The sequence below is a fragment of the Mixophyes fleayi genome, chromosome 6 (assembly GCF_038048845.1).
Source record: "Mixophyes fleayi isolate aMixFle1 chromosome 6, aMixFle1.hap1, whole genome shotgun sequence".
In the NCBI taxonomy this organism is placed as follows: Eukaryota; Metazoa; Chordata; class Amphibia; order Anura; family Limnodynastidae; genus Mixophyes; species Mixophyes fleayi.
In genome coordinates this window covers 149,347,432-149,369,353 of record NC_134407.1, presented here as the reverse complement: position 1 = coordinate 149,369,353, position 21,922 = coordinate 149,347,432, and the positions used below count along the sequence as shown (strand labels likewise).

The 21,922-nt window shown below is 39.1% G+C and overlaps 1 long non-coding RNA gene across 2 annotated transcripts in view; it reads left to right on the top strand.

Annotated features, from left to right (window-relative positions):
• Positions 1-21,922, top strand: part of LOC142160423 (uncharacterized) — a 41,458-nt gene that overhangs the window by 7,146 nt on the left and 12,390 nt on the right. Inside the window, exon 3 of one of the 2 annotated variants that reach the window (XR_012693216.1) lies at positions 298-455. The exons of the other annotated variant lie outside the window; for it this stretch is intronic. This is a non-coding gene — a long non-coding RNA (uncharacterized LOC142160423). The remainder of the gene's footprint in view (positions 1-297; positions 456-21,922) is intronic. 2 annotated transcript variants of the gene reach the window in all.

The window sequence follows — 21,922 nt, the reverse complement described above, 5'->3', positions numbered from 1 at the left end:
GCAATGTCCAATTATGTATGCCTACCTGTGCAATATGATAACCCTTTAACAGTAACCTGATAGACCAGGTTCATTGGGCATGTGAATTCAAGACAAACGTTTCCAAAGTAAAGACTTTCAAGAAGTTTATCCAACAGCAAAACTTGATAAGATAAACAGTAAACTCTCTTACTTTAGATATATTCTTTACCTGCTCTCAGGCACACCGCAGGTACACATAAACACAAAAACTTAAATACAATTTTGTAATGAGGATTGTATTGTAATAATTAGTCTTTTTGACTGTTCCAATTACAGTGGAATTGTGCACATTTCCCCGCAAGGGTGAGCTCCTTCATCCCAATAGGAATAATCGTATTTTAAAGTGTACAGCAATGAACAGCAAAAGTGGGACAGGAGTTTCCAACAGGATAGCTGGCTGACAATTGATGGCACTACATTCTTTACATTGAAAGGTATATTTTTATTAATCATATTGTTCCCACCACCACTACCCTTAAGCTCTGGTAATATATAGCAAGAACAGTTTTTTGAACCATAGTGCAGTTCAGTATAAGTTCTTGGCTACTTTCTGTAACATGAAATAGGAAACTATGCGTTGGAAGAGCAGATGGATAGCCCATTCCCCTTTTGGTACATTGCAGAGAAGCACAAAAGTTAGATTTTCTTATGTGTGTAAAATAGTTAGAAACATGCAAAGTTAGAAATTTGTCAACTACAAGGGGCTCCCTAACAATAACTATACAAAACATTCTCTCATCTCACTCTCTCCTTTTTGCAAATTGCTGTAACACCTGAACTGCTTCCTCTATCATAGATGGAGGGCTGGCACAAAGTAGCTATCAATTATGTTGGTGGTGGTGGTGGAAGGAGCCCCTTTTACCCATCCACAGCCCCAGATGAATTGATGCAGAAAAGTGAATACGTGGACCAATAGCTTCCTATTGTTCCGTGAGGTCACACCTATCCTAGACTATGCACCCAGCACTGACTTTTCCCAAATCTGCACAAGCTGCCCCCATGAACCATAGAGAAACATCTGAATCAGGGCCAAAGATTCCTTTGTGGCCTTGAGTGGGAGCATTAACATAGAAAATCTTATAAGCATATTGACAGACCCTTTCCTCCCCATATGTGGAGTCTTGTGCTTTCAGACTTGTTGCTCTGACTGAATACTTGAGTCTGAAAAATGTTTTTGTAACTTGCAAATAGGGTGCTCTTTTCCCTACTGGCATATGCTTCAGGTAATGACATGTACAGTTCACCATTGAGGAATGCAGTTTTGATGTCATGATGCCTCACTTTCATCTTCTTTCTCTTTTCAACTTCATATTTTTGCAAATATCCCTTTTCCTTCATCTTAAAGCACCAATCCCCCACCCCTCCCAGTTACATGCTATCATGGAGAGCCAGTGGTCTGAAGTTGAAAAATATCTTCATCAGCAGTTTTAATCCACATCTGCTTATCGTGGATAGGCAATCTTTGCATTTCCTTGCAATAGTCTGATTGAGGCTGTTTTTGTTTGTTTTTGAAAAATATTTCCCGGTCTTTTTCCAACCATCTAGTGCATTTCATGATCAATATTGATAGTATTACTGATCTGTTCTTTAGTGAGCTTCCTTATTACTTTGATATTCCTATGTCCTAGTTGTTAATGCAGTGTATTAATGCACTTCATACTGGATATCGGGTTTGCTTGGCAGTGTTGAATATTCCTTTGTCCTACAGCCTGTAAAAATCCATCAGTCATGTTTCTTCCGGTAACAGTGTGACTCCCTTTTGTGATGCTAAAGCTGCTATTCTGGAATGTCATGTCACAAATTGCCTTTCTTTGTGAGGTTCTACACTGGCAACAGGTTGCTTTTAAAACTGGATTCATACAGGTAATTATTTAATGATATATTTCCAGCGTGTGTAGGAGCAACATGGCAGTGAAGATAACTTTCCCCAATTGCCTCTGATGTATTAACCTGTTCATTAGCTATGGTAACTCTTTCCATCTTTATTTCATCTATGTGGGAGAAGAATCTGACTCAGGAGTCAATGCACCACTGATGCTTTGATGACGTAACCACTCTTTAATACCTGAAGTGTTTTCAACCACTTTTATAGCAGTTTTGGCTTTCTCTTTTGCTTCTTCATCTGATTCATTCTAGTTTTACAAACTTGGCAGTTGATCTTCTGAATACAAAACATGTCTAACAATGCTGACAATAGTTCTTATCCCAATCTTGTTTCTTTTTAGAGTAGATTGTAGTCACATTGTTATTGCTTGTGATCTTTCCCACTTGCGTTCAAGTATGCCCTTAACATTTTTTTAATGTGAGCTTGTTGTCTGGTCGAGCATTAAGTTCGGTCACAGGCATTTTGGAGATCACTGGGTAACAACCGGACAAGGACGATTTTTAGTTCTTTTCCAACATCATACAATCTCTCTACCATTTCTAAGGTAACATGGAATTATAATTAGTCCCGCATATGAGGGCACTTGGCTAAGTTTATTATAGTTTTCTGATTAAATACAATTTTTTACTGTCATCTCTCGTTTATGCACTATCTGTAGCTTTTCCCACATTGCGTTTACAATTTCAAGTTTACATATGTGCACAATTTGATCATCATATATGTGAAGGGAAATGGTGCTTTGATCTTTTTGACCTTTCTCACTACAATCATCTAGGAATGGAAAAGGCCTGGTCTCTTGTGTATATTTCCACATACCTTCCCTTAATATCTGCATACCCATTTTAAACTTTTGACCTTCACTATTCCCTGGATTTTAGCGCTCAAAGGAAATGGAAGTAATATTGAAGGGAATTTGAACTTGAGCCCACAATCACTCCATCTGCCTCTCATGTACTGGAGCAGATATTCCAATGCTCTGATCCCATCAAAGATAACCCGACACGCCCCGGTGTGGTACTCTTAATAAAGCCCACAACAGGGCCCCTATCTACTAAGCAGTGGTCAGACATGCGGATATTACATAAATAAACATTATTCTTGCAATGTATACAAAAAAGGAAATCAGTCCCTGGCAATGTAGCCTTAAATAGTTGAATTCATTATATAAAGGTAAACAAAGTTACATGTTCAACCACATTGACAAGAGTTCACATTTCACAATAAACCTCATACTATCTCTTGAGTTTTTTTAAATACATGATTCACCCTTACAATTATGTGTGTTACCAGTCTTTGTACACTGATAAGAATTCAGGGGTTGGCTGGCCTGAATGGACATATGCCCCCCAGGGCGGTCACATAGTGGGCTACCTTGGACTGAGTCGCTGCGCCACCTTCTTTTTTTTCCATTAAAATGTTCCTAATAGGCTGCTAAGTTGAGTCTTGCACCCCAGGCTAAAATTTACCATCCCACTCCTGTGTGGAATCCATTTACAGAGGGCACTGGTTGGTACAAGCATAAGATCTGCTCCCTGCTTTCACCCAAAGTGCTCCAAACATTATCCTTTTGCAGCTTACAGATAAATGGAAATCATTTTGATGTCAGTGTACATGGCTGGAACACCCCCTAATGATATATAGTGCCATTTGCAGTTCTAATCTAGGTAACATAATAAATACTCTATCATCTGACTGGGAATAGTAAATTAACTTAGATAAAACTGTTCTACATTCAATCACAACCATTAAGAAGCAGAGGATGGGGACTGGTGGGCAAGAATTGAAAGTAATAATAAGTAATGAATGCATTAACTTCGGGTAAAGGGACAGCTCTGCATTCTACTCTATCAAACTGAAATTAGAAAAGGAGTAAAAGATGCTGGCACAATCATAAGCATTTGTATTTATTACATCCTCCATGTGTGCTGGGAGGGAGCATGTTTAAGTGTCAGTCATATTAGGATTAATGGATTATATTGAAAGGGGTGGTGGTCCTGGAATCTGTTAGCAAGTTATGAGTTATATTTGTAAAAAAGACCTTTAAATATAAGGGCATGCAATGAGATTTATGAAATATATTAAAGTGTATGTCTTGCAGTCATCTATAATGTGATTTATATGTTATTCTGGGTGAAGGAACATCCTTGCAATCTGTTTATTATAATTTCTAGTTGTACCTAAAATGAGAAAAAAATTACTTGTGATCTAAAGTACCAGCTGAATTACTTTGGATTAACTTTATAATCATGTTCCTACAGTCCTATCAAGTATCTATATTCCTAAAGTTACCTACTATGCTATTCATATGGTAGAGTACATCACATATTTTTTTAATCTTAAGTCACACATGTTGGATTCTAATGGGTCACTATTATTCATCTACATTGGCTCAACATAGTACAACATGTGGCTCTTCTAATGACTTGTCTGAAATATATAAATATGAAACAGAAAACCATACAGACTGAAGTCATCCACCGGCAACAGTAAGTGCCTCCTTATTATTATTTGCACGATTTGAGAGGCGGAACAGGGTAGGGAAGGGGCTGACTAACCTAGGCCATGTGCAGTAAGGACGGTCTAATGTAGGTGCGGCCGTTTCAAGTCCTGGGTTTGTACTCTTGTTTTCATCTGTATATTTTGCTTCCACTACAATGCCGACTGATAGCGACTGCTGACACGGCACAGTCTTTGATTTCAAACTACATGTATGCATGTCACTAGCTATCACAGAACAACTATATGCAACTAAGATCATATTTATTTATGTACATATTGTAAAAAAACTAATATTTGAAAATAAATATTTCTATAAGATTATACAGTTAAGAGTTATTCTTATTTTAGGATATATAAGAATGTTTATGTATTCTGATGTGACCTTTTATTGCACTTATGTATGTGCGTATACTGCAGTCATCAACATCATCAACATCATCAACATTTGTTTATATAGTGCCAGAAAATTCCGTAGCACTTTACAATTGGGAACAAACACAGTAATAAAACAATACTGGGTAATACAGAAAGAGAGAGAATAGGACCCTGCTCGCAAACTTCCAGTCTGTTCTTTATGTCTATGTGCGGCAGGTACCGTTTAGGCAGAGAGTAGTTTCACCCAGATTCAAATCAAAACATATCTTGAAATACGATTGGATTTGAATATGACCGGAACTACGCTCAAGTTCCATATTCTTTTTTAAAATGTAACTTGCAAGCAAGTTATGTTTGGACATGAATCAGTACAATGGATAGTACATTTGGTCTACTATACCTGGGACCGCGCCCTAAGATTGTTTTCCTGACAATACTTGTGCGGTTAGTGACTTAATTTTACTATACTGTCTGGTCCATTCCTGTATTCCATATTTTTCTCTTGCCCTGTTTCAAATAGCACCCATTAGTCAGGCCTCCATTAAAGTTAGGCTTTGGGTCTGTCCCCACTGTATTGGACCCATTAGCAAGCCTCCATTAAAGGCAGGCTTTTGGTGTGTCCTCACTTTATAGATGGTAAGCAGTGAGAAATGCTGATGCAAAAGGAAATATAAATATATGCATATATTTAAAATACAGCGCTAAATCAGTGTAATAACAAATTATTAATTTGCAATTTTAGAGCAAAGCATGTATACATATGAGAGTCAAGGTATAGTAGTGGTGGACAATTCATGTGATAAATAAAAAATATGAACATGTCTCTTATGAGATTTCAGAGAGATTTCATAGAGACATCATAGATATTTTATCACTGGCAAGCTGGCAAGTGTCCTCAAAACCCAAATAGATGTAAAACTGTAATGGAAGCTGTAGTTTTTGATGACTGTGTTTTTCGTAAATTGGTTCATGTATTGTGGACTCTCTTTGTTAGCATTCTCAATTCCTGGGCATCCAGTTTTGTGAAAGTGATGGGAGAAAGATATGTGCTTGGTTATTATTGAATTTATTTACCAAGTGAATAGCAACATAAAAACTTAGAGTTATAAAGTGGTTGAACAATACAGAGTGATGTGATGTGATGTGATGTGCAGCACCTGTTGTTCCTGACAATTGTGTGTTTTCTTTGTTGCCCTAGTTCACCATAACCCCTGTGCTCTCTCCATTTGTGTGATGTATTTCATTTAAGATTTCAAAGTAAGGATGTTGTAAGAAGAGGCTCTTTGTACTAAGTGCTGGGCATTCATGTCAATAAGTCATGTTTTGTGCAGGAAGAAAAAGTAGGCAGACTCCCAATCTTCGCAACAGTTCCCAATAAACGGTGCATACTTTTACACCCTCCCCTGCAGCTACATAAATAGATGTAATTGGACAAAAGCAGCATTTGCATCTTGGGACTGTACTTCTGCCTGTTCGCCATTGGCCCTTTCTCTCTTTAATTACACAACCCATATGTTTTACTGAACATTTATAGAGAAATAAAGTTAAAAGTTCCCAGGAAGTGTATATTTTATTTTTGCCTCATTTGGTATTGTTATTGTTTTAGTGCTCTGTAGACTTGTATATATTTTGTCGTTATGTGTTCTTAATACATAGTTGCCAACTGTCCCTAGTTTCCAGAGAACGCTCTAAGTTTTAAATATTTGCTACTGGACAATGTAGCTCTTGGATATGTCCTGTATTTCAATATTCACCAACTGCATAATAAAATCCCTCTTTTTACAAGTTAGATGCAAATGTTACATCTATTCTTCTGTTATGGTAATAACAAATTGATATTTATTGAGGAATATTTTAAATGCATGGTATATGCTATAATAAAAATCAGTAAACCTGACATGATGCAGATTGCAGGGCTCAAAAGTCCATCAAGGCAGAAACGCGATTGACTAACTTACATGATGCAGCTCAGCAGCAAAATGTCCCTGGAAACTATTTTAAAATGTTACCAATCATGGATAATAGTAATTTAAAAATCACCTTATTTCAAAATCAATTAGAGAAAAAAATCCACTTTCCCATTTAACTGGCCTAGATTTGTTTAGTAAAGCTAATTATACTGTAGTAAAGAGAAATAGATTTAACTCCTGCTACAAGAAACCTTTAAAGTGAGTTTCTCCCCTGCTTCCATGTTTCAGGTATAAGAGTATATCAGTTTCCAAGATGCTGGTACAGGCACAAGAGACATAAACATTTCAAACTGCGGTTTAAAGTGCATCATGAACATCTTCTGTTTACGAGTTGGTTTCCTGCCTGGAACCTGTTCACAGATGTATGTTTGTAGAAGTGGATTTACTGTTCACTCTCAGTAAAATCAGGTGAAAGTCTATTTTAATTATCTTCACAGTGCCAGAGTGAATAATAGCACTGCCTACCTATTAACAGACTAGTAATTGTGACTAGTGCTATCTCCATGATCATCACACCAGGAGAAATCAGCTCAAGTGAGCTAATCAAAAGAGATAGATGTGAGGAGCAATTATCAGCTGCTACTTGAGAACACTCTGTATTGCACATATACAAGTCCTTTCCTGTGATGCAATGTTATACATTAACATCTGTAAATATTTATTATAGTGAAAATATACTGTATTAGTATACATACTAAGCAACAGAGAACCTATCAACATTCCTGGTTGTTAAATTTGGGCAAAATAGGCCCCTGAATTCACCCAAACCATATCCATATCCAAATATGCCCAAACAATGCTCCTTTTAGATATTCCTGCATATGTAAAGTGTGTATGTCATCTACACTTAATACAAAGTATTATTTGTGAACTAAACCTATATTCATGAAAAGGGATTCATTTACATGTAATATACAGTATAATATGGAATGCATTTTCATTTTCATTTGATCATACCTCCCAACCATCCTGTTTCCAGTGGGACATTCACGATTTTGGTGCTGTCTCAACCGTCATGTATCTTGTCCTGATCAGTGGAGGAGAGGCAGAGAGGTGTTTGTTTTATTTTCATTATTAATGTGTAACTGGCCATTTTGCAACAGAGCCACTTCCTGACCAGGATGAGAAGTGCTCTTCCATACAAGATACTGCTGATCTTGATAACAACATTTCAATAAAGTCTATTTGGTTGAGTGCCTATCTTGGAGTTTAATATTGGGGTATTAATGTTTCAAGGTGACTGAGTGGTGTTTTGGGGTAATTGAGAAATGATGTATGGTGTACAGTATTTTGCAGCAAGCTATTGGTGATTGCCTGGGGCATTTAGGCTGCCTGTGTGTTTTGTGGTAATGAGGCATTTGAGGTGTATATTTAGGTGTCTTGGGGGTAACAAGAAGTGATTTGGTGTGAGTGTCGGTGGCTAGAGGTGATGTGGTGTTCAGGGTAAATGTAGGTGTTTTGGGAGACTTGGGCAAGACACCCCACTTCTCACAAAAGACATGCCCCCTAGGCAGTGCTTCGTCATGACAGTTTGTCTCTCTTTGCAAATTTTAAAAGTTGGGTGGTATGCTTTGATACAACAACAGAACTGCATAACTGTTTATTACTACATTAACAAAACTGTGAAAATACACAAGTGACGCTAGCATAAGTATATGCAACTCTCATAGCGGCTGAGATCACAGGATTCAATGCAGCAGCAGGGATCTGTCTTAATGACGCCAGGATGAGAGGCAGAGTGGTGAAACCCGACGACATGGGCTACCAACCCAATGTGCACAAACGGTACCCAATGTTAGTATAATTAATGTTTTATATTGTTTAACACTTGTTAGCTAGTGTGAAAGAGATCATGTCCAAGTGTGACATTTATGATTGAATTCCGCTTGTCTGTGAATCAGGACCACCATAAAATTACGAGTGGTGTGCTTTATCTAGTACTCTGATATAAATTTGCAGCTGAGACCTAAGAGACCTCCATACACTGGATTACTTATTTTATTCCAAACTTTACTGTATTTGTTGTCACTATTCATAAGCCTTGGATGGGACTTTTAGTTCCTAACTAATTTATCTGATATATTAGCTATATATGTGAATTTATGTGAAAGTTGCATACACCAGTCATATATGTTTTAATTTAATTTAATAATTTTGCTTAACCTTTAAATGTGCTTAAGATGAATACATTTTGTAACGTAAATGTATAATAGGTTTTTGTAGTATATGTTTTTTCTTTACTTTTCTACATTTATCTACAGTCTTTTTGTTTTTGCAATTTAGTGCACACATTTATTGATCCTAGGCTCCACTATACCTATTTTTAACAGGAAATTTTAAAATATTTTTCTTAATGAGATAACTAAGGCAAATGAATCTTAGTTGTAAAATAACAGTTGTTAATATCTGTGTTATGTTATAACACCCACAGAAGTGTTGGTATGCTTGTGAATTCACACATTCACATCTAAACAAATTTCAAAATTAAAATTTTCAGCCTCTGAGTGCATAAGGATTAAAGCCAATTCTGCAGCTGGAGGAATCTCAGTTTTATAAACTAAATACAGTCTGGAGCTGACTGATATACCACAATTTGACAATAAAATATGGTAAATGTATTTTTCCTTAAAAAAAAAAAAAAGCAGGGACTTTTTTTTCCAGCAATTGGAACACAATAAAACATGTCAATATTTTCCTTTGAATTGCAAAGCATTTGAGAACTAAAAGAAAATCAAAATGTTTGTAAGGCTAGCCCACATTATAATACTTTGCCAGAGAATTTAGAAAACATTATTGTTGGAAACGCTGATATTTTACATGAGCAGAATAAGCCCAAAATAATATATGGATTTGTGCATGTACTGTAATACACAGAGCTGCACATGCAGTGCTGAATTACTGGCTCAGTAGCATAGGCACTCTTCAAAGACTTGATGGTGACCGCTGCTAACTATACATAATTGGTGATATGTCTGCAGTTATGGATTTCTAGATTTCGATCATTTCTACTTGGTTAAATAATTTTGCTGAGAGGGTAGGAGAGAGGAGCCCAGTAATGTTGGAGGTGGGTCTACCTTCCATATAGGACCATATTAAAAAAAGTGGCATTTGCTCTTGCAGCCCACTGTTCTTAAGTAAACTCTGGACAGATATGTTCCAGAGGTGTAATGTGTTGCATGAAGTTACATTCACGATTAGTATACTCAGTGGCTACACTTGGATCAGTATGAATTTGGCTTGCTGCAGGTAACAGATGTGACCTTCTCCCACCAGGTGTTATACTGGGAGAACCCCTGCCTGTCTAGGCCAAAATACATATTAGTAGTGCAAATATAAAAATAGGATAAGCCAAAATTGTATGCTTATTAGGGCACAACAATGTGAGGATTGTCTGACGGTAGACACCGAATTCCCAGAATAATCCTCTAGTACCTGGCTAGTTGTAGTCATTAGCAGCCCCTTTACCCTTGCTGGTTATGATTACAGGTAGTCAGTTGCCCCCAGGTCTGGTGCACGCAGTTCTAGACAGGTGCCAGCACAAGAGAATATTGGACATAAAGGCCAAAACAGATGTGTAAGGCAAAGGCAAAACATACACAGAGGGCTGTGCACCCAGATGAAATACAAGAAACACTTGCCAGAATAGTCTAAACTGAGTCTAAAGTTCAGGCAGATGTCAGGGTATGCAGTATTCCAAACATTAGTCAGCATCTAGACAAAGGCCAGAGCAGACCACAATTCAAAGAACCAGGAGCAAGCAGAGATCAGTATTAAAGTCATCTGCCAACTTTTAAATGGTATGTGCAGGTTAACCTTAATATAAATGATTCACTATTCAACAAATTTTAAAATATTCTCTGTATCTGGCATGTGAATATGTGTTTTCGTCTAATTTAGGGATGCTGAATTCAGTGGAAAAATCAGATTATCTCTAAAACGTTACATTTATTAGATACACACAAATAACAAAAGCAGTAATAGCTATATCTGAAAAAAGTAAGATATGTGAAAATTTCAATTAATCTCTATAGAATTGAAATACTCTCATCATCTAACCTTAGGGGGTAACCACATGTCCTGTGTACAGTCCTTGGGGTAAAAAGTTCCCATGAAAGTTCTCTGTATTGACCTTTAATGTATTTGTGCATATTATTCATGTATTTGTGCATATTAATCATATCCCCTCTTAGACGCCACTTTTCTAAAGTAAACATGCCTAAACTTGCTAACCTTTTCTTATATCTTAATGAGGCCATACCCTTTATCAATAATGTCGCCCTTCTCCTTACCCTTTCTAATTCCAAAATGCCTTTTTATATAGTGATCAGGTCCTAGAGGATTATTCTGGGAATTCGGTGTCTACCGTCAGACAATCCTCACATTGTTGTGCCCTAATAAATTCCTTTTTATATAGTGGTGTCCAGAACTGGTCTCCGTATTCAAGATGAGTTCTTACCAATGATTTATATAGTGGCAAAATTACACTATAATTGCACAATGTAATTGTTAATAAAAGATAAAATGTAAAGTCGCTTTGCTTTAGGGAAATAGGATGTACAAACGCTTTCCCCTTGTAGAGTGTCTCATTGGTCTCACTATAAAAGAACCAGCAGTAGTCTGCACTCATTGAAGGGTCCCATAATTTTATGAGACTCAACCAATGGAGGGTACTTGACGTTTTTCTCTCCAGCAACATATGTTTCTCTCTCTGGCCACTTCTTTATGATTCTTTATGGTCGGATTCATTAAGAAAAATTAAGCAAGTTTTCTGGACAAAACCATGTTGCAATGCAAGGGATGCAAATGAGTTTATTATTTTGCACATAAAGAAAATGCTGGCTGTTTTTTCATGTAGCATACAACTTCTTGATAGCTTATTTGTACATTGAAATTTAAAGTTGATCTAGGACATACCCTACCCCAACTATAAATCTGCCATCACATTTTAAATTTACCTACCCTCCAATGCAACATGATTTTGCCTTACTTGTTTACTTTTGCTTAACTTTCCTTAATGAATTAGGGCCAGAGTGATTTTTAATGTGTTCTATAAACACAGAAAACAGCAGTACTTTGTGAATCCACTTTGCAAACCTAAAAACAGTGTAACTACCTTTAAGTCACAACAAAGATTCCATCCATTATCCTCATGCTTGATTCCCTTCAACATTTCCATACTTTCCTAAGTATCTTTCATGTCTACTGCATACAGGGGCCAAATTTCTAGTTGAAAATCTGTGCTTCCCTGTTTGTGAGAGAGGTGGGTCTGTTGCCTTTGGGAATAAAGAAAGGGGAAGGTCCCAAACCACTAATGGTTAAACATGCAAAAACTGAAATCCCAGGCACAATATAAATAAGTAGAAGATTGTAGTGTTGTAAAGGGACAAATATAGTGTGCTAAAATGCAATTTCAGGTACACAGAGTAATGATAAAGGTCAAATAATGGTACAAAACAATGTATTATGCAAAACAAAACAAGTTCCAAGTGCATTGGATAAAAATAAGTACATATAAGGTAAAATCCAATTTGGTCTCCATAGTTTCAAGCAAACATTTTGAAGCATAGTGGTCACACATGAATGCAATAGGTGCGTATACTGTGGGTCACATCAACAGGGCATAACACATGATAAATCCTGATATAAGACCTCCATCTAGGTGGGAGATATAGGTAAGCAATATCAATATGGCACTGAAATGTAATGTGATCTTCAGAATCTATAAGCTATCCAGACAACAGATATTCTATATTGTCAAAAAACTGCAAATGCCAATCCTGTTTGGTAGCTGTTAAGTTAAATGTGGGCTACTTGGATGAATGCTGCTGGATGATATGCTCTAAAGTAAGTAGCAGAGGGAATGTTCAACAGTCAGAGACGCCAGGTGTTTAGTGGCATAAATAGTGTATCGGAGCTAGTAGCTCCACTTTTCCGTGATGGCAGTGATGATCAGTAAGATAGCGGGACTGGGGTTGTGGATGTCACTCACCCTTGGAGTAGGTTGAATCCCCGAAATGTTCGGTCCGTTTCACCGTCCCTCTTATTCACCGCTGGATATCTCATGGATGTTGTGGCGACTGCTCACCTTTCTGCATGCGCTGTAAAGGATCTTGTCCTCTGTTTGAGTGTAGTAAATAATGAATGAATAAACTAACTTGTTATTTGAGGAAGAGTCTGGATGTATTACCTACGCATTTCGTCCTTGTAGGCTTCGTCAGGGATGATCAGAATAGAATTGAATGTAAAATGCGGTTCCTTCAATTTAAGAGGAAAACCTAATTAGCATAGTGAGGATTGGTTCTCTCATGATTGGCATGGCAGTTAACTGTCCCGAGCGGTCCTTAACTTTCCCTTTTATCACGATGTAGCAATAAATGAGCATACAAAATTACAAAGTATACATGAGCAATGATGTTATTTCTAATGTTTTTAATATAATATGATGCTCCTTGCTATGTTCTTATCGATGATCAGCATAATTTCTTAAGCTGTGTGATAGCTATAGTTTTTTCATCGAGTTCCGTTAGAGCTAACGGTTTGGATGGTTACTTGTGTCACGTATAGTTTTATGGAAGTGGAGAGGGCCATCCATTCCCGGCAAGAGAGAAGAAGCGGTAATGGCGCCTGACAGTAACCTTTTAAAGATGTAGAATAACAAACTATAATGGATTGCTGCTAGAGTGGAGAAAATAAAGTAATACATTTTTTGTAGGGGATCAAATGAGTAGCTGTCACGGGCACTAGGAGTTTTACCCAGAATTCACCAGGTGTAGCTACACTTACCAGAAGTGCGGACCTCTGGGTAGTGTGGTGAATCAGTGGAACCATACAGTAGAATAGAGGAAAGGAATGTCAATAGTATAAATGCTGAGTCTTGGCACCATGGAACTGTGATGGTACAGCAGTTTAGTAAACAGGATAAAATGAGGAAAGGGTCCAAGTGCCTTAGCATGCAGGTAGCATATAGCAGGCCAGTACTTGATAACTGGATAACGTTAGGCAAAGACAAATCAACAATATAGTAGAAGAGTCAGCGACTTGCAGCTACAATACAGAGGCGCTTGTAGACTTTAGTCCAGCTAATAGGTACCATACATAGTAGTAGCTATATCACAAGGTAACATGAATGGTCTACAGCTGGTAAGTTTCACCACGGATATGTAGAGAAGACTTGTCCAGCGCAGGTGTGTAACAGAATAGCGTGAGTGGTCTCCAATAGGCAAGTTGTACCACTGATGTGAAGGGAAGACTTGTCCAGGTGCAGGTGTGGAACGGAGTAACATGAGTGGTCTGCAATAGGCAAGTTGTACCACTGATGTGAAGGGAAGACTTGTCCAGGTGCAGGCATGTAACGGAGCAACGTGAGTGGTCTGCAATAGGCAAGTTGTACCACTGATGTATAGAGGAGACTTGTCCAGAAGCAGGCAGGTAACGGAGGTAGCGAGAGTAGTCTGCAGCGGGTAAGTTCTACTACCGATGTGGAGAGGAGACTTGTCCAGAAGCAGGCAGGTAACGGAGGTAGCGAGAGTAGTCTGCAGCGGGAAAGTTCTACTACCGATGTGGAGAGAAGACTTGTCCAGAAGCAGGCAGCTAACGGAGGTAGCGAGAGTAGTCTGTAGCAGGTAAGTTCTACTACCGATGTGGAGAGGAGACTTGTCCAGAAGCAGGCAGGTAACGGAGGTAGCGAGAGTAGTCTGCAGCAGGTAAGTTCTACTACCGATGTGGAGAGAAGACTTGTCCAGAAGCAGGCAGGTAACGGAGGTAGCGAAAGTAGTCTGCAGCAGGTAAATTCTACTACCGATGTGGAGAGGAGACTTGTCCAGGAGCAAACGGATAACACGAGCAGAAACAGGAAACACCTCAGAGTCTCAAGGAATGAGAACCAAGAACAGGCAAAGGTAATAGGGCAACAGGTGCCTTAAGTACTGAGAGGTGATTAATTAACCAATGAGACTAGAGGCGAGGTATTAACAGTTCAGGGTTTCTGCACATGCGCAATCTTAGTCAAGATGGCGGACGGCCGCGGCTCAGGAGAGGCGCCAGCAGGAGCGAGAGAGACCCATGTCCCAACCTAGAGGCACTAACAGTCCGGTGAGTGACACACCTATTGCATTCATGTGTGACCACTATGCTTCAAAACATTTGTTTGAAGCTATCGAGACCAAATCGGATTTTACTTTATATGTACTTATTTTTATCTAGTGCACTTGGAACTTATTTTGTTTTATATAATACATAGTATTATACCATTATTTGACCTCTATCATTACTCTGTGCTCCTGAAATTACATTATATCACACTATATTTTTTCCCTTTACAACACTACAATCTTCCACTCATTTATGTTGCACCTGGGATTCCATTTATTGCATGCATACAGGCTGTGCTGGGGGGCAGAAAGGGGGCATCTGCCCTCTGACCTGGTCCAAAAGTGGGCTATCTTTGGGTGGGTACTTGGGCCACCTGCATTTTTTTACTTTAAAATGTTCCTAATAGACTGTTGAGTTGAGTCTTACCCCCGGGCTAAAATTTCCCAGCCCTCCCCTGACTGCATAGGCCAGAGGTACTGACGGGAGCTTGTTCCCATTATGGAGTAATATTGCTTTCAGACTACTCTTCAAGAACTCAATAAACTGTCACCACTCGCTAGTATTGCTGTCACGGTCACTAGGAGTCTTGACCCAGAATTAAACAGATGTAGCTTTACTCACCAGAGGTGCGGAGTCTAACACAGTGGCTGGTCTTCTCCAGGAATTCCCGCAAGGAAGTATGGGTTTTAGCGGCTTCCACTGTGCAGGTCGCGGCCCTCTGGAGAGTATGGTAAATAGACGGATACAGCTATACACAATGAGAGCAAGGACCTCCTTGAGCTGGATAGGAGGAGGAATGCCAGAAGATTAGATAGTCTCTGAATAGTAGTAATAGTAATGACACAGCGAGATTGATGACCAGTAGTAACTGGGAGAGAGAGGTTCCGAAGTGCCTAGAATGCAGGTAAACTGTAACAGACGAATACTTCACAACTAAAGGAAATATTATACGAGCAGCCAAGTAGCAGGGAAGTTAGCGACTAGCAGATATTACCACATATACAAAGTAGAAACTCAGTCCCGGTACTAGATAACATACAAGGTAGCGTGGAGCAGTTTGCGACTGACAGGTATTACCACTGGCGTGGATTAGAGAATTGTCCAGGTGCAGGCAAGATACGAGGTAGTGTGGAGTGGTCTATGGCTGACAGGTTTTACCACTGGTGTGGAATAGAGACTTGTCCAGGTGCAGGTAAGATACAATGTAGCATGGGATGATCTGCGGCTGACAGAATGAGGACCAAGAACAGGCAAAGGTAGTAGTGCAGCAGGTGTATTAAATAGTGAGAAGTAATTAATCATCCAATGAGGAGAGGAACAAGGTTTTAACAGTCTGTAGGTCTGCACATGCGCAGACCCCTGGTCAACACGGCGGGCGGCCGCGGCGCAAGACAGGAGCCGGCAAGGCGGAGAGAGACCTAGGTCTTGAGTCAGAAGAACTAACAGTCCGGTGAGTGACAATTGCGCTGAGCGACAAACTCAATCATTAATCGTTAACATCAGTACACAAACACACATATTATATATATATATATATATATATATATATATACATATATATATATATATATATATATATATATATATATATTATACACATCAACCTTGATTCTGTCACATTTATATATATATATATATATATATATATATATATATATATATATATATATATATATAATACAGTCATGCCCTTATATTAAGGTTACATTTAAAAAACGACATTATATCATTGGAGATCTGTTAGAGGGGGGGCATGGTGGTTGAGGGTCTAGATTTTAAAAAGTATTAAAGCTATTAAGCTGAAATTTGACATGCAAATGTAGAATCGTCCATAGGTGCCACATGCCAAATTTCTGAAAAAAAGAATAAAAAAATGACAATGTAGGAACAATCTAAATTTCAAAATCTCACTGTTTTTTTCCACTTCCTGTTTTGCAAAAGTCGCCGTTTTTCTGGGTTTTTTGGTTGAAGGTAACTCGGTGTACAGGGCGTTTAAAGACATGTGGTAGGTTTTGATAGAAAGCTATTAGAGCTGAAGAGTGCCTTTGAGGGTACACAAGTTTAACAAAGTTAGTTTTTTCACAATTTGGTAAAATATGCCCCATTTTAATGATAGGGGATTTCATAACATTGCGCATGTCTGATAGAGGTGTGTGCTGGGTGTACTGAAAGTGGCTTCACTTGAGAGTACAAATATGGCTGACTGACCCTTTCACTATTTTCTTCTGTGAGCAGGAGAATTTAGCCATATTTATTGGGTACAGGGGCGATGGTTGGTGTTTTGGGGCTGAAGGGGGCACACTATACTAGTATTATCCCTGGCACCGCTCTAATTTCACGTCACTGAGGGGTGGGAAATTGGGGGACCCCACGCAAAATTTTTCCCCAATTTTCACAGAACCAGCAGTGGGCTGGCAGCACTAGGGTTAATAGTGAATAGAGGGGGAACCTCACACCTTTTTTTTTTTTTTTTTAAATCAACACAGAAAACCTCAGAGCACTTTTAAATTTTGTGGAACTACAGGTCCCAGCCAGCCCTGGGTGTCAGGGCTTGTTGGCACTTGTGGTTCTCCAAGTGCCAACATGCCCTGGCTGCCGTGGGTATGCTGGTGCTTGTAGTTATACAAGTAGCAGCATGCCCACACTATTTAGGGCAACCTGGCTGGCTGGGACTTGTAGTTCCACAAAACAAAATTGCGTTTGTGTTTTTTTTTTTTACACTTAAATCGCCGTTATTACCCTACACCCACCGCCTAATTTTTCCCCGATTTTCACGGAACCAGCAGTGGGCTGGCAGCACTAGGGTTAATAGTGAATAGAGGGGGGACCCCATACTTTTTTTTTTTTTGTAAATCACCGCAGAAAACCTCAGAGCACTTTCAAATTTCCCGTTCTTGGTTGTCAGCATTGATATGCTGACTAACACCATATTATTCAGCACTGTACACAGAATATTTATTAATTGACTTCAGCCTGGCCGCAGTGGTACTTACTATTTAATTTCCCTAACAGGAATAATACAACACACTTATTAACCCAAGGCATCAGTGAGAAGTAGCAATGGTAACATGTGCTTCCATGTAATAGTATAGTCCTATTGCTCAATATACTGTACATTATGCAGCATATCCTAGTATACAGTAAGCTACATCATTCCAAGTATAGCCCTATTGCAGCTTTACAATATAATTCTGGGTATATAGAATAGCTACATCACTATGATGCAGTCTGTATTGTACACCTGGCTGCTCTCTGTATTGTTTTAGCGTTAACTAGGATGCAGTCTATAGCTATGTTTGACAGTTCCGATATTCCTCCCTATTCTTCTTGAGCACCCAGGCAAGGTAATAGTTGTCTTTCAAACTTGCAGAATGCTCAAATAGTATCCCCTAACTACAGAATAATCCACAGTTGTTTTAGTCATTTGAGTGCAACATCTCTTAGACTAAGCACAATTGTAACGATTGTCTTAGGAGGAGAGCCCTGGGCTGATAGATACACATGTTAGCCTGGTTTAGCGCTGGCCAAAGAGAGGAGCAGAGTCCAACAGGTCCCCCGGTCTTCACCAAGAACTGCCACAAAGCGAGATGGACTTTTGCTGCCAGGAACATGCAGGTTGCGGACCTCTGATCAGTCACTAGGCGTAACACAGTGGAGATAAAGTGAAAGCCAAAAGCAGGTCAGTTAGCAGAGGAATGGTATATTGGGGTTAGCTTGATACAAAATCAGTGTGCAGTAGGAAAGGTCAATAACAAGCCGGAACCTGGTACACAGGCAGTAGTGCAGTACAAAATCAGGATCTGAGAGAGAGTGGTTAAAAACAAGCAAAGACAGATATATGAGGGGTTGACAGGCAGAGAGACAAGCAAAGGGAGAAGCACAGGTAAGCTCATCTTCTGAAGCAAACAAGGAGTTAGACATGCAGGAAAATCTATTGCTCTAACACTGTTGCAGTGTCAGAGTGAGCTTTATATACTCTGCAGATCTGAATATGCCACATCCCAGTCACCATCATATGACCACCCGAACCAGGAAGTGTTAAGCTCTACACAGAGACAAAGGAAGCAGCAGCACAGGAGTGTGGAGCAGGTAAGTTTTGTGACAACAATTTAGTAAACTGTGGCGCATAGTCAAGATGATTGATGGTACTGTCCCAGGGAGGGGAGTGGTGAAATTGGAGTATTTTAAAAAGCCCATATTAGTCCCATGGGGTCATTGGTTTTCAGAGATTCCAGAAGTGCTACGATTAGATATACTTGAATTATTCGAAATGCTTTGAAATTTGATTGAATTTAGACAGTTTAAGGGCCATGACCTTATTTGTACAATCTTGATTTTTTGGTCAAGTCAATTCGGGTTTTAATATGGCATTCGATATCCTATTTTGAGTTTACAGCTCGCAGTTAAAACAAAAGACATAAAAATTAACTATAGAATATTGTCTAAGCCTAAATGGCTACATTTTCTAGTAATTCTAAAACTTTTTTTTTACTTCGAACAGCGAGCATTACTTTGAAGGTCAAATTCTCCATTCACATTGAAAACTGTTAAAACTAGTTTACAAGGTCAATTATTGATTTTAGTTAGTATCTTTTTGTTTATCTAATGATCAATAAATTATTGAAAGTTTTGAACTTTGCAATCACTTTGAAACAAATTTGAGCATCTCTACTGTATTTTAGTGGTTTGAGTTCAAGAAGTCTGGCATCTTACCCTAAATGACCTCTAGGGAGTCTTTTCAAGTCCATCGTTCTAGTTTTGACCTTGTCTAGCACTTGACCAGAGATACGTTAGGCCTAGGACTGACAGATGAGCCAGCGATAGAGCTGCACTTTAATGATATATAGCGCAGAGTTCCAAACAGCAATAAATATTTGAAACTGTTGAAACATTGAATACATTTATGGACAAGCTGAGACCAAGACCAAAACTGTCTAGTAAACCTGTTTAGTGAGTAAGACTGTGAAGCCATGCAGCCTGAGTATGATGAATAATAAGGCCTTGGTAAATTGTGTGATGTCCCATGTCTAGCAAATGGGGCAAGAGACACGTGAGTGAAGTGGAAACTGACCAGATGCTAGTTGGTCAGGAGACTTATCCACATGGACACAGTGGACCTGATTCAAACCTGGACACAACTTGCCGTAAGAGACGTTTTGCAAAAAAATTGCGCTGAACTTGTGCACAGTTCCGACCGTATTAAATTCCACGCATATCTCAAGATATGTTTTGATTTCAATCTGAGTGTAAGTATGCTCTGGCTAAACAGTAAAAGGTGAACAAAAATGCATTCAAATGAAATATAAAAGGATGGAATAAAACATTTGAAAAATGACACAAAATAGACAAAAATGCATTCAAACAAAATATATAATAGAATGGAATAAATTCCTTTATGCATTGATGTGTATCTTAGATCTTAACAGTATATTCATATTTTATTTTTTTACATTCAATACATAAAGATGCTCGATGTGTATTGTACAAACAATGTGGCTTTATAGTCTCTTAGTTGTATACAGAAGGATTCAGCTAGCTAGTGACATGCATGCATTTACTTTTTAAATCAAAGACTATGCTGTGTCAGTCATCAGTATCAGTCAGCTTTTACACCTGCTTGATTGTGAGTGCAAATGATACTGGTGAAAACAAGTGTACCTACGAGAAATACAGGACTTGAATCAGTCGCACCTGCATCGGAACGCCTTTATTGTACAGGGCCTATTTTAGTTGTAAGCTGTGTTGGACAGGATCATGAAGGACCCATCGGGGGAAAGCAATGACCATGAAATATTGTGTACACCATCGCAAAGCTTGAAGAGGTGTAGACAGCCTCCAGAGGGGGACAAGGAAATTAAAATAACTGCTCCACTCACCTCACCTCTAACTGATTCTTCTCTACTTTTAGCAGAGTGTCAGAAAGCAAGAATCATCACTCAGTTGACTGGGGCAGTGAATATTTACTTCCTACACAAGAGACACATGGTGGCTTGTAGTTTGTGTAGGGCAGAGGCAAATGCAAGATTTCTCCAGAGGGTTTCCTTGCCATTCTACCAAAGTTGGCAAGAAGATCTGACATCATTGGCTATCATTTTAGCCAGTGGCTGCTTTCCAAACCCTTCCCAACCACTTTAAAATCACCACCATTGCTGCATGCACTACTGCTAGGTGCAGGCAGCTCACCTTTCAGGAGCAAAGTAGTTTGAAAAGATATATCTCCAAATGGTTCTTGCAGTGGGGACAAAGTCCTGACTGACCAGTAATCCAAAATGTTCCACCTGCCACACCATAATCAGGACAATTGTCAGGCTGTCCTGCCCTCTCCTACCTGTTCTTGCAGGTTTCACTTTGTGAAGATACCGGGTTTTCTGGTCCAATTCTACCCACTTCACGCTGGCTGTCCATCCAGGGGTGCCATACTATGCCAGGGAAGCCTACTCTAGTGACTTCTAAGGTTCGTATAGTCCAGTGATAGCTAACCTGTGACACTCCAGGTGTTTGCGAAACTACAAGTCCCAGCATGCCCTGCCAGCTATTAGATAGTTATCTACTGGCAAAGCATGCTGGGGTTTGTAGTTTCACAACACCTGGAGTGTCACAGGTTAGCCATCACTGGTATAGTCACTCAGGCAAATGCAGTTAAAAAGTAAAACAATACATTTATTGTAATAAAAATAATCACTAGAATATAATATACACACAGTAAATGAATGTCAGGCAGGTTCACCACATTATCTGTCCCTTACACCACTAGCTTAAGGTGTTACAGTCACCTGCCTGTCCTGACTTGACGACCCATGGATCTGCCGATGTATTTCACTGGTAGAGAATGGCAACTCAACGCCATATCATGCACCTTCCAGGAATCAAATCACATAATCTTCTCCCCTCCTGGAGTGGTTCTTTATATTTAAGTTCAAATTTCCACAGTATTTCCCCCTCCTTGGATAAACCCCTGTTTCTCTCCCTCTTAAAACATTGGTGGGTGCTGGATCGGGGAGTGTAAGGGGGTAGTGGAGATGAGCTGTGCTTCCACAGGAGCCCCCTGCTGGGTTGCAGACAAAATGTCTGGACTAGTCCT